The 15000-nt window shown below is 41.1% G+C and overlaps 1 protein-coding gene across 1 annotated transcript in view; it reads right to left on the bottom strand.

Moving 5' to 3' along the window:
• LOC127628179 (inactive tyrosine-protein kinase PRAG1-like) overlaps nucleotides 1-2077 on the bottom strand; it is a 40819-nt gene extending 38742 nt beyond the window's left edge. The window contains exon 1 of the mRNA XM_052104907.1: nucleotides 1943-2077. The gene's annotated coding sequence lies outside the window, so the exon portion shown is untranslated. The remainder of the gene's footprint in view (nucleotides 1-1942) is intronic.
• Nucleotides 2078-15000: the final 12923 nt, after the last annotated feature.

Below are 15000 nucleotides of genomic sequence, written 5' to 3'. Positions count from 1 at the left end.
TATGTGTGAGTGTGTGTGTGAGCGGTAAATGAAATTAACAGTACACATTTAACCCGTGTGTGTGTGTGTGTGTGTGTATGTGTGAGTGTGTGTGTGCATGAGTGTGTGTGTATGAGTGCGTGTGTGTATGTGTGAGTGTGTGTGTGTGTGTGAGCGGTAAATGAAATTAACAATACACATTTAACCCGTGTGTGTGTGTGTGTGTGTGTGTGTATGTGTGTGTGTGTGTGCGGTAAATGAAATTACCAATAAACATTTAATCCGTGTGTGTGTGTGTGTGTGTGTGTGTGTGTGTGTGTGTGTGAGATAGTGTGTGTGTGAGAGTGAGTGTGACATTGTGTGTGTGTGTGTGTGTGTGAGAAACAGAAAAAAACAACAAAAATGGGCCAATTTTTGGCAAAAAAGCCATCCTGGTCAAAATGTCCGGAACACAACATAACCGTTTAAAAAAACATTTGAGCAAATCCATGATAATTTCCACCGTTCCATGGAAAAATGGAACGCTGAGTGCGTTTATGTGCACTCAAAAGTCTGATTTCACTAAGACTAAATGTATCTGGTTTATAACGAGACACACGGCAAACACGAGAAATGTTGACTTCTTTCAAACTACTGCATTTATAGCCAGAATTTAGGAAGGGATCATTTAGACAAACTTTGTAATTTGAATTGTAATGTGGTATCCTCTAATATTGCAGCGCTGCTCCGCTTACTTTCGCTAGAGGGCGCCACCAGCTCGCACAGCGCTGTCTGAAGTGATCAATGCAGACTTTACAGCACAGACTTTTGCAGTTTGGTATTTGTGCCTCTAAAGAAAGTCTTACAGGTTTGGAATGACATGAGGATGGTTAAATGAGGACAGAATTTACATTTTTGTGTGATCTGTCCCTTTAATCTTAAACTACCCAGAAGCTTTATTCAAGTGAAAAGCCCTAGCCTGCAGGTCCAGTGTTTGCTCAGGGCAAGTCTAGAGACGGAGAATGTGGGTTGTGTCGCGCCGTTAGACTCACTGGCAACAAGTTTGACAAGTCAAAACTCAAGACAACACAAGAGACGTGCAGCTCTTTGTTCCTGCAGCAGCTGAAGACACTTGAGCTCTTGTGAACAATGACTGTTTCAGATGTTCCACAGGGGGTGTGATCAACGTTTGAGGGGTTTAAACTCATCTACAACTCTTTAGTGTTAACACATATAAACACACACACTCCTGTTTTTGACTTCCTGTTCTTTACCTGTCACCCAGTCAGCATGCCCAGGCACAATCTGAAGGTTTTCCCCATATTTGGTGCTTGTTTCGAAAGGGGAAATCATGTAAACATGGTAAATGTGTGAAACACACTGAGATTGCTCTTAATAGCAGCTGACAGCATTATAAACAGTTAATAAACACACAAAGAGCTGGAGATGTGAATGACAAGCACATTCTGCAGCTAATGATTCATGACTACTAATAAGATATTTTCCTTATCAAAGAATATCAGTTAAATATAAACAGTCATAAATGAGAAACTACAGCTGTTGTTTTATTCATCGGTGCTGTTTCCATCAACACCGGTGGAAAAAAGTGAAGCAGAAATTCTGGAAGATTCACTGTATCACGGAAAATCCGCTTTGATCTGAATTAAACAGTTCAATGTTTGAATACTGTCGGTTCAATGAAATTGTCGCAGTAGTCACCGGGTGTCCGTAAGTGTGAAATCCCGGTAATTGTCCGGTTTAGATGATTTGAATGTTACCGCATATTAAATCAGTAAATAGCCCGAGGCACATGTATCATATCAGAAAACCTGCCGAATAAACTCACTAACACACGGAACTCCGTCAGATAAATCAACCGGTATCTCGATTCGGTTTAGGCTTCGTTCGCGTGTGAAAGCGGATTCACGTTTTATTTCTACATGTCTCCAGATCCCCGACAAACACACAGATCGCTTCATCTTACCTGCGGGAAAATCAGCAGCAGTGACGGAGAGATTGAGCTCCTATATTCCCACAGAAGAGCGAGAGACGCGTGTTTGTGTTCATTACACAGACCGATTCACGAGAGAAACAGACAGCAGCGCTGCGTGACCGAGAGCAGATCAGAATAAACGCAACGTGCCGCACAGCAGCCGAAAGTCCTGCAGCGGAGGCGGAGCCACACACACACACACACACACACACACACACACACACACACATAAACACTCATGCACACACAGACTCCCACACACTCATGCACACACACACTCATGCACACACTCATGCACACACTCATGCACACACTCATGCACACACAGACTCCCACACACTCATGCACACACACACTCACAAACACTCATGCACACACACACTCATGCACACACACACACACACACACACACACACACACACACACACACACACACATAAACACTCATGCACACACAGACACCCACACACTCATGCACACATACACACAGATACACACACACACACACTCATGCACACACACACACACACTCATGCACTCACACACACACACACTCATGCACACACACACACGCACACACACACTCATGCACTCACACACACACACTACACACACACACACACACACACACATGCACACACACACACTCATGCACACACACACACTCACAAACACTCATGCACACACACACTCATGCACACACAGACTCCCACACACTCATGCACACACAGACTCCCGCACACTCATGCACACACACACTCACAAACACTCATGCACACACACACTCATGCACACACACACACTCATGCACACACACACACACACACACACACATTCACACTCATGCACACACAGACACCCACACACTCATGCACACATACACACTCATGCACACACACGCACACACACACACACACACACACTCACAAACACTCATGCACACACACACTCATGCACACACACAAACACTCATGCACACACACACACACTCATGCACACACACACACACACACACTCATGCACTCACACACACACACACTCATGCACACACTCATGCACACACACACACGCACACACACACTCATGCACTCACACACACACACACTACACACACACACACACACACACACACACACTCATGCACACACACACACACACACACACACACACACACTCATGCACACACACACACTCACAAACACTCATGCACACACACACTCATGCACACACTCATGCACACACACACAAACACTCATGCACACACATACACACTCATGCACTCGCACACACTCACACACACACACACACACACTCTCATGCACACACTCTTGCACACACACACACACAAACTCATGCACACACACATACACACACTCGCGGCGTTCCTCTGCTTCCTCCGTTCCCCAAATGATGGCCACGGCTCCTCCGTTGGGGTGGATGGTAGAGGCGAGAACTCCACTATGCCGTATCCCTCCTCCTTCCTGGGTTTCGGCACCAGGGTAAAGGGATTAATGGAAAGGAGGAGGCGAGAACCGGCTTGACAAAATAAGCAATATTTAATTAAGAACTTAAACCAAAACACAAAAACACACACACACACACATATATATGACGGACAGTTGCCATAAACACTCTCTCTCTCTGTCGCACCACCTTCCGCATTCAGCCTTTATCCCTCTCGGAGGCTTGATTAGCCTGATAAGAGGCCGGGTGTGTAGAATCATGACCTGGCCCTACCCTCCACCCTGTCACAATACATTTCTTATTACTCTCTCTCTATCAGTGTCAACTGACACACCCACACACACACACACACACACACACATACAGAGACAAACACACACAAATACACACACACACACATACATAAAAACATACAAACACACACATATACACATACACACACATGCATCTTGACTGGACAGCCACTTCTAGAGAGAGTACCTATAGTACTAAATCATCTCCATTTATAGACAGTTTGTCTCACTGTGGACAGATGAATATCTAACGGCCACTTCTAGTGAGAGTACCTATAGTACTAAATCATCTCCATTTATAGACAGTTTGTCTAACTGTGGACAGATGAATATCTAACGGCCACTTCTAGTGAGAGTACCTATAGTACTAAATCATCTCCATTTATAGACAGTTTGTCTAACTGTGGACACATGAATATCTAACGGCCACTTCTAGTGAGAGTACCTATAGTACTAAATCACCTCCATTTATAGACAGTTTGTCTAACTGTGGACACATGAATATCTAACGGCCACTTCTAGTGAGAGTACCTATAGTACTAAATCATCTCCATTTATAGACAGTTTGTCTAACTGTGGACACATGAATATCTAACGGCCACTTCTAGTGAGAGTACCTATAGTACTAAATCACCTCCATTTATAGACAGTTTGTCTAACTGTGGACACATGAATATCTAACGGCCACTTCTAGTGAGAGTACCTATAGTACTAAATCATCTCCATTTATAGACAGTTTGTCTAACTGTGGACACATGAATATCTAACGGCCACTTCTAGTGAGAGTACCTATAGTACTAAATCATCTCCATTTATAGACAGTTTGTATAACTGTGGACAGATGAATATCTAACGGCCACTTCTAGTGAGAGTATCTATAGTACTACATCATCTCCATTTATAGACAGTTTGTCTCACTGTGGACAGATGAATATCTAACGGCCACTTCTAGAGAGAGTACCTATAGTACTAAATCATCTCCATTTATAGACAGTTTGTCTAACTGTGGACAGATGAATATCTAACGGCCACTTCTAGAGAGAGTACCTATAGTACTAAATCATCTCCATTTATAGACAGTTTGTCTAACTGTGGACTGATGAATATCTAACGGCCACTTCTAGAGAGAGTACCTATAGTACTAAATCATCTCCATTTATAGACAGTTTGTCTAACTGTGGACTGATGAATATCTAACGGCCACTTCTAGTGAGAGTACCTATAGTACTAAATCATCTCCATTTATAGACAGTTTGTCTAACTGTGGACTGATGAATATCTAACGGCCACTTCTAGAGAGAGTACCTATAGTACTAAATCACCTCCATTTATAGACAGTTTGTCTAACTGTGGACAGATGAATATCTAACGGCCACTTCTAGTGAGAGTACCTATAGTACTAAATCATCTCCATTTATAGACAGTTTGTCTAACTGTGGACAGATGAATATCTAACGGCCACTTCTAGTGAGAGTACCTATAGTACTAAATCATCTCCATTTATAGACAGTTTGTCTAACTGTGGACTGATGAATATCTAACGGCCACTTCTAGAGAGAGTACCTATAGTACTAAATCATCTCCATTTATAGACAGTTTGTCTAACTGTGGACTGATGAATATCTAACGGCCACTTCTAGAGAGAGTACCTATAGTACTACATCATCTCCATTTATAGACAGTTTGTCTAACTGTGGACAGATGAATATCTAACGGCCACTTCTAGTGAGAGTACCTATAGTACTAAATCACCTCCATTTATAGACAGTTTGTCTAACTGTGGACTGATGAATATCTAACGGCCACTTCTAGAGAGAGTACCTATAGTACTAAATCATCTCCATTTATAGACAGTTTGTCTAACTGTGGACTGATGAATATCTAACGGCCACTTCTAGAGAGAGTACCTATAGTACTAAATCATCTCCATTTATAGACAGTTTGTCTAACTGTGGACAGATGAATATCTAACGGCCACTTCTAGTGAGAGTACCTATAGTACTAAATCATCTCCATTTATAGACAGTTTGTCTAACTGTGGACAGATGAATATCTAACGGCCACTTCTAGTGAGAGTACCTATAGTACTAAATCATCTCCATTTATAGACAGTTTGTCTAACTGTGGACTGATGAATATCTAACGGCCACTTCTAGAGAGAGTACCTATAGTACTAAATCACCTCCATTTATAGACAGTTTGTCTAACTGTGGACAGATGAATATCTAACGGCCACTTCTAGTGAGAGTACCTATAGTACTAAATCATCTCCATTTATAGACAGTTTGTCTAACTGTGGACAGATGAATATCTAACGGCCACTTCTAGTGAGAGTACCTATAGTACTAAATCATCTCCATTAAATAGCAAACTCAAAATGTTTGAGTGCTTTTTATAATTCAAAGTAGCTCTAACCCACACCTCCAATCTTGTTTCATTAATTGGATGATAGGTTTGTCAACTCCTGACTCTAACATAGGCGGAAATCGCGGGGGGGTTGGGGGGGGTCAGGACCCCCTCTATATGAGGGTTGTCCCCCCTAAAATATCATTCAAATATGTGTATTGTAAATAATATAATGATATATTCTTAAAATAATTGTTTAAGAAATAAAATAATACAAATGCAAACGGGGCAACAACAAAAAAAAACCTTGGCGTCCCCTTCAAAAATTGCTCTTGAGAATTGTTATGTTTATTGCCCCCCCAACATTTTGATGAAATTTTCACCCCTGGACTCTAATTAGCTTTTGTTGAGTTCATAAGCCTATGGGGTTCATATACTTTTTCCAACCGACACTGTGAATGTTTGAATGATGTATTCAATATGTACAAATACAATAATGTGTGTGTTATTATTTCAAACAAAATGTGTTTGTTCATTATTGTAACTTCGATGAAGATCAAACCAGATTTTAACACAAATTTATACATAATTGCAGGTCATTCCAAAGGGGTCACATTCTTTTTCTTGCCAATGTATCTGGTGTAACTTGAGCACTTTAAACTGTTATGAGCTGTCAGAGGTTGGATAGAGCAGTCATTTACTCTTTCCAGTTACTTCCTGTTCTGTAATCAAACGGTGTCCATGGCAACATCTGATTAAACACCTTCACCACACACACACACACACACACACACACACACACACACACACACACACACACACACACACACACACACACACACACACACGTCTTCTCATGTGTAGCTAATTGTGAAATGGAAGGAAGTGATGACAGCATCAGTGTTTCTTTATTAAACAACAGGAAGTGAAAGAGCACTGGGTCTTTTTTTACATCTTTTTCCCAGTATTCATCTGTGTCTGTGGCGAGGACTAGAGTTCATTGAGTTCATTGTCAGAAAAGTTGATCGTAGATCAGGAGAAATCGTGGTCACAATCAAGTCAAAGGCTGCTTATGAACAGACAGGAAGTGATGTCATCTATGCTGCTCAAAAGAGGAAACTTCACGGGTGAAGCAGCTTATCTGGCTTTTAAAACTGGAGTATTGAAGTATTGGTCAATGTTTTGATTATTAATATTCATTGATCTGTTGATCGATTAGTGCATTATTTACATTCAAAACTCCAGACTGAATCTTAATTCACATTTACAATGATCAGACTGCACTCAGAGAAACTCTCAGCACTCGTTTGACTTTCATCAGAAGTGTCTGAATATGATCTGAGACTTATATCACTCTTATATAGTGTTTCTAATCAAACACATACAATGTGTAAACTATTTATTGTAGCTATAAATAATCAGGGCATGAAACATGTAATGTAACCTTCAATGATGATGTGAACTGAAGAGTGGAACAGATGTCCTGTAATAACATGTTTCTCTCTGTCTGTTGTTTTATTGGATCTGATTTGTGAATGTTTTATATATTTGAGGATCTGCCTGTAGCTGCAGGATTCTTCACATGCAAGGCAAGTTTTTCTAGTGAAGTCATGTTAACAAACACGCTACAAACTTCACTACATGTTTCAGTAGTGTGACATTAGCTGATCTATTTGCACAAAAGTGTCGCTGTTCCAGAAATGAGCTTCATCGCTGTAGTCACGAAACGCTTCATTTGTCACATAAAATTGCCAAAAAATCTGTTGAACTGGTTAGAATAAATGATTCACTTACAGTATATTTAGTGTTGGTTACTTTTAGTGAGTCAGCTCATGTGAATGAACAAGTTCACATAAATGATTCACTGATTCACTGATTCACTGATTCACTCCCGCAAACGGTCCGTGCAGCATTAAAAGGGACTTTTATTACTACATTCCGACTCCGTTATGTAAATAGGGTGTTTTGTTAGTAGTGTGTAATGAGTACTGGGTAGATTACTTCTGAAATGTAATCTGGTACTGATTAAAAATGACACAATTTAAATTGTAATTAGCAACCTAATCTTTAAGATTACACTTTTTATGTGGTCTGGGTATCTCAGCGAGTCATGAGTTTGAATTCAGGACGTGCTGAGTGACTCCAGCCAGGTCTCCTTAGCAACCAAATTGGCCCGGTTGCTAGGGAGGGTAGAGTCACATGGGGTAACCTCCTCGTGGTCGCTATAATGTGGTTCTCGCTCTCGGTGGGGCGTGTGGTGAGTTGTGCGTGGATGCCGCGGAGAATAGCGTGAAGGCTCCACACGTGCTACGTCTCCACGGTAACGCGCTAAACAAGTCACGTGATAAGATGCGCGGACTGACGGTCTCAGACGCAGAGGCAACTGAGATTCGTCCTCCGCCACCCGGATTGAGGCGAGTCACTACGCCACCACGAGGACTCAGAGCGCATTGGGAATTGGGCGTTACACATTGGGGAGAAAAGGCATTTGATACAATGTTCTTACTATGGACATACTTGTTGTTGCATTATATTTACATTTAAAGTACCTGCATTAAATTACATCTGTAGTTACACTGTTAACCTAACCCTAACTTTAACCTAACCTACTAAATGTACCTCAACCTCAGTATCCGCAACTGTAAATCTTGTGAGAATTTTGCAGAACATAATATAGTTACACAATAAATACATTATATTGTATGTATTTTAATGTTAGTACATATATGTAAAAGACTTGTAATATAAAGTGGGACCACACTTGTTCCATTAAACATTAGTAAAACATAGATTATATATAATATGCATATATAAACCTATACGGTGCTCCAAATGCTTCTTAAGATTGGATTTGGAGTCTTTTTCAATAGATAAAACTGATATTAAATTTTTCCATCTGTGTTTCTTTGAAAGTCAAGTTATTTCTGTACGTGGTGATATAAGGTAGAAGACCATATGTGTGTCACCTGACTGGGCTCAGAATGCACTGTACAAGTTTTCGGAGAATAATTAGTCAATTATACCCTAGTTATTGACATTTTTGTAATATGATTATGTATTGCAGATTACATGTAATCTGTTCCTACTCAGCAGTATTTGTAGTGTAACTAGTAGCTTCTGAAGCTACAGTTTTAGAAGATGTTCCACGACACTTTTTGACACTCAGGTAAATGACCTGGCTTGTGATATTGGTCTAATTAAATGGTTTTGAGGGTTTTTGAGCACTTGTCAGCTGCTGAAGACCAGCTTGGCCATTAAATCATCTTAGGCTGAATAAAGAGGGTTTTTTCCAGGAGAACAGACAGTACTGCATGTATAAAGAGTCTTTCTTGTGTGTTCATGTGTTGCGTAAGTTACCCGGACACGTTCAGCTCGGCTGGACAGGAACAGACACATCTCTCTCTCTCTCTCTCTCTCTCTCTCTCTCTCTCTCGCTCTCTGTCTCTCCCTCTCTCTAGCCATAATAAAGATCATTTATTTTTCTGTCTCTCTCTCTCTCTCTCTCTCTCTCTCTCTCCTCTCTCTATCCATAATAAAGATCATTTATATTTCTGTCTCTCTCTCTCTCTCTCCCTCTCTCTATCCATAATAAAGATCATTTATATTTCTGTCTCTCTCGTTTAAGACTCTTAATCTCTTTGACACTATCAGTCAGTTTACTTTATCTATATATCTCATCTATTTCTTTCTGTCTCTGCACTGTGAGCAGGTAACAACACGACCTGTGAATGTACACTCCCGCTTCACGTCTAAAGAAACATGTCTTGTGATGGTGATATCACACACTGTTATATAAGGATGTTCACAGCATGTTGTGTGAGTTCTGAGAAGCATATTATCATCTGGTTCTCGTAGCCTGCGTTTTGTAAGTTGTGTTCTTATCATGGCAAGCACGTTACAGGCCTGTTGTTCTAGAATCTTCCACCAGTCATGTCAAAGCCACTTGTTATGAACAACTCAATTTTAGCTGAGGGTTTTACACTTACGCACTGTTTTCTTGTGCTTGGCAAAATAACTACAGGAGGACATAGTGAAGAGCCCATCCTGGCGACAGAATGATTTTTTCTATCATGTTTGATGTGTTTTCCCAGTTGCTGGAACCATTAACTCAGCAGGTAGTCCCGGCGGTCAAGTGATTAAATGACCTCCTAAAAGAAGCTTACATCTGAAAATCTGAGGAAAAATTGGCTAATGTGACACCAGCTTAAGACCATCAGAAAACTGTTAAAATGTCCAGTTGTTTGAAGGTTATTTTTGGTAATGAACTCAATGATATATGGCAAGAAATGCCACAATTAGTCTAACCAAACTTCACATGAGCAGAAAGGTAAAGTTCTGGATTCAAACGCTAAAGATGCACATGAGAGCCATGTAAACAAACTTCCTCGACATCTGGGTAGGGTTGCACAAGCTGTGCGTAAAGTGCTTAATTTGGCTGTGTCTCATGTTCTTAACGCAAGACTCAGCTAGTAGGTTGTAAACTCTCCGCAAAGCAATATCTAGTCACATAACATGATGTTTACCTTTCTTGATCCAATAAGCAGCCTTCAAATTGTAAACAGAAGTGTGTATCTTGTCACGGTTGATGTTCAGACTGTTTTCGTCTCACATTAACTGTTAACGTAATAAATGAAATTTCAGTCGAAAACGATAAGTAAATAAAAATAATAGTAGGCCTATAATTAAAATGAAAATAATATTATTGTACTGTACCTAACATTAATAAGGGGCAATACATGAATATTAAGAACAGACTGGAAAATGTTTACATTTATTCATTTTAATACCCTAAATGATTTGAATGTGATATACAGAATATTTTGTAACTGTGCATACAAGCAATACCGGGCGATATGCTCAGGAGAGTGCACCGTTTAGATCGGTTTCATGCTGAAGAGCGACTAAGAAGTCTCTCCAAGAAGTTCATCTCATCCCATCATATATGTCTAAAGGATAGGAGTCTGTCAAGCAAAGCATGAGCTCGTTGATGCCATTTTAATCAGTTTGCATTTTAATTCCAACCGTCCTCTTTGTTGGGAGCCTCCGTGAATATTTAGTTTGCATGTAGGGTTAAGCTTCACATAAGTTTAATGGTTCAACTGGGATATTTAGTAGTGCATAAATTGTAGCTTAGTGCTCATTTACTGTGTGGTGGGGTCGACCGGCCACTGTTGAGGTCTTGTAACATTCTGAAATGTTGTGAAAATACTGTACATTATAACGTCACCATAATCAAGTATTCCATTAAGCCCCATCACATTGCTTGATTGAAATAGTTACTATTATTGTAATCATATGGATTTAAAAACCGATCAACTGGAATTCATATTTTAATGAATGTGAGCTGCAGGTGAACGTTTTTATCACTTTGTCCAGCCACAGTTTTGAGTCACCACCTTTCTTTATTGGATAAAATCACGCTCAGCTGGAGTGAATTTACTCAACGAGACACCTGTGAGACATTCAGAGACTCAGTGAGACAGACGGCACATCACTTCTCACATAATCCCTATGACAACATAACATCTGTCAGACAGAAAGCACAGCATCACTGACGTACCTGCACAGGTGAGAGCTGCTGACTATAATAACTCATGTTCAGTGTGTGTGTGAGTGTGTGTGTGTGTGTGTGTGTGTGTGTGTGTGTGTGTGTGTGTGTGTGTGTGTGTGATTACTCTGACACACCTGAGCAAAGTTGAGAGTTCTTGGTATTTTATAGATTACAGCTGTTTGTCTGCATGCCTGAAGAACTAGGCAGTGAAATGTTATTGCGCAGAGGTTGTTCTTTCATAGCTCAGGTGACAGTTATGTTTGAATCAGATAATTAGGGACCCAAACACTGAAGGTAATGGAAGCCTGTTGTGCTTGTACTGATTTTCTTCTTCTTTTTCTAAAGGTCTCTGGGCAGCAAACACCTTTAGGGACACCAAATTTGGCAGGGAGGTCCTAAATCCCCCCTTCCACTCAGGTGCACACACACACGCCCATGCGACCCTAGGTGGCGCTATAATGCTCTTTTTTTGCTAATATCACAGCAATCATATGAAATGTCCTCTGAATGAAAATCTTCTGCCATTCAGATTTTTCGAAAAACCTCCATCTTGGCTGTTGTTCTCATTGACCAGAAATATTGACAAAAATGTAATCAACTGAATTTTGATCGATCAAATAATGAATATAGAAGATATAGAAGAAGATATAAGTTGATACATGAATTGAGCCATGGCCAAAAAATTGTCTTATATCCTCTAAATGATTAGATGAATTATGAGTGTCTGAATGCAAAGCGGAGTTTGATTATGTAGGTTTTTCGGGAAATTGGCAGAAATCCTTACACAATGAGTGTGAATGCATGCACACCAATACATCGATAACTCCCCAAAATCAATTTACACAATGTTTACATGAGTTTTGAAATAATCCTGTTATTCTCTGTTTTTGATTTCAATCCATGAAGAGGCATGTGCACAACACGTATATTGAATAAGTTGGTAAAAATGCTGGTAAAGGTGTTTACATGCAATGTGAAATCAGTGTAATGGGCAAAAGTCTACCAGTGTTGCTGTTTATAGTTTATAGTGATATGACCTGAAATGACCTTGGGCTGTTTAATGCGTTTCAGAATGTGCATGTAAACATGCTCAATGTTATCTGCATTGCTATTCAGCTATATATACTATATAACGGCATCTACATGGCCAAATACTGTATACAGGGGTAATCAGTGTAATTTCAGTTTCCAAACAAATTATTCTTATGAGTTGTTCTATTGAATCTTCACCACATAACAAACAACACTACCTCCTGATCAAATTAAATCAGATGATTCATTATAGTGCTTCAAAAACGTACTTAAAGGATTCGCTCACACAAAAATTAAAATTCTCTCATGATCTCAGCTTTCTAATGACACACAGATTGAGCTTGTAGTCCACTCAGAGGACGAGATATTCAATGAAATAATGAGGGTGTTGCTTGAACAGAACATTAGACTGAATGTCTATGGACTGAGCACATCTGTGAGGGGTAAAATGCGTTAGAGCGCCCCCTACAGTTCACATCTGTGAGGGGTATAATGTGTTACAGCGCCCCCTACAGTTCACATCTGTGAGGGGTAAAATGCGTTAGAGCGCCCCCTACAGTTCACATCTGTGAGGGGTAAAATGTGTTAGAGCGCCCCCTACAGTTCACATCTGTGAGGGGTAAAATGAGTTAGAGCCCCCTACAGTTCACATCTGTGAGGGGTATAATGTGTTAGAGCCCCCTACAGTTCACATCTGTGAGGGGTAAAATGCGTTAGAGCCCCCTACAGTTCACATCTGTGAGGGGTATAATGTGTTAGGCGCCCCCTACAGTTCACATCTGTGAGGGGTATAATGTGTTAGAGCGTCCCCTACAGTTCACATCTGTGAGGGGTATAATGTGTTAGAGCCCCTACAGTTCACATCTGTGAGGGGTATAATGTGTTAAAGCGCCCCCTACAGTTCACATCTGTGAGGGGTAAAATGCGTTAGAGCCCCCTACAGTTCACATCTGTGAGGGGTATAATGTGTTACAGCGCCCCTACAGTTCACATCTGTGAGGGGTAAAATGCGTTAGAGCCTCCTACAGTTCACATCTGTGAGGGGTAAAATGTGTTAGAGCCCCCTACAGTTCACATCTGTGAGGGGTAAAATGAGTTAGAGCCCCCTACAGTTCACATCTGTGAGGGGTATAATGTGTTAGAGCCCTCTACAGTTCACATCTGTGAGGGGTAAAATGCGTTAGAGCGCCCCTACAGTTCACATCTGTGAGGGGTATAATGTGTTAGAGCGCCCCTACAGTTCACATCTGTGAGGGGTATAATGTGTTAGAGCGTCCCCTACAGTTCACATCTGTGAGGGGTATAATGTGTTAGAGCCCCTACAGTTCACATCTGTGAGGGGTATAATGTGTTAGAGCCCCTACAGTTCACATCTGTGAGGGGTAAAATGTGTTAGAGCCCCCTACAGTTCACATCTGTGAGGGGTATAATGTGTTAGAGCGCCCCTACAGTTCACATCTGTGAGGGGTAAAATGTGTTAGAGCCCCCTACAGTTCACATCTGTGAGGGGTAAAATGAGTTAGAGCGCCCCTACAGTTCACATCTGTGAGGGGTAAAATGAGTTAGAGCCTCCTACAGTTCACATCTGTGAGGGGTATAATGTGTTAGACGCCTCCTACAGTTCACATCTGTGAGGGGTATAATGTGTTAGAGCGTCCCCTACAGTTCACATCTGTGAGGGGTATAATGTGTTAGAGCCTCCTACAGTTCACATCTGTGAGGGGTATAATGTGTTAGAGCTCCCTACAGTTCACATCTGTGAGGGGTAAAATGTGTTAGAGCCCCTACAGTTCACATCTGTGAGGGGTATAATGTGTTAGACGCCTCCTACAGTTCACATCTGTGAGGGGTATAATGTGTTAGAGCGTCCCCTACAGTTCACATCTGTGAGGGGTATAATGTGTTAGAGCCCCTACAGTTCACATCTGTGAGGGGTATAATGTGTTAGAGCCCCCTACAGTTCACATCTGTGAGGGGTATAATGTGTTAGAGCGCCCCTACAGTTCACATCTGTGAGGGGTATAATGTGTTAGAGCTCCCTACAGTTCACATCTGTGAGGGGTAAAATGTGTTAGAGCCCCCTACAGTTCACATCTGTGAGGGGTAAAATGTGTTAGACCGCCCTCTACAGTTCACATCTGTGAGGGGTAAAATGTGTTAGAGCCCCCTACAGTTCACATCTGTGAGGGGTATAATGCGTTAGAGCCCCTACAGTTCACATCTGTGAGGGGTATAATGTGTTAGAGCCCCTACAGTTCACATCTGTGAGGGGTATAATGTGTTAGAGCCCCTACAGTTCACATCTGTGAGGGGTAAAATGCGTTAGAGCTCCCTACAGTTCACATCTGTGAGGGGTAAAATGC

This window comes from Xyrauchen texanus, chromosome 34 (assembly GCF_025860055.1).
Source record: "Xyrauchen texanus isolate HMW12.3.18 chromosome 34, RBS_HiC_50CHRs, whole genome shotgun sequence".
Taxonomy (NCBI): domain Eukaryota; kingdom Metazoa; phylum Chordata; class Actinopteri; order Cypriniformes; family Catostomidae; genus Xyrauchen; species Xyrauchen texanus.
This window is presented reverse-complemented; position numbering and strand designations above follow the sequence as displayed.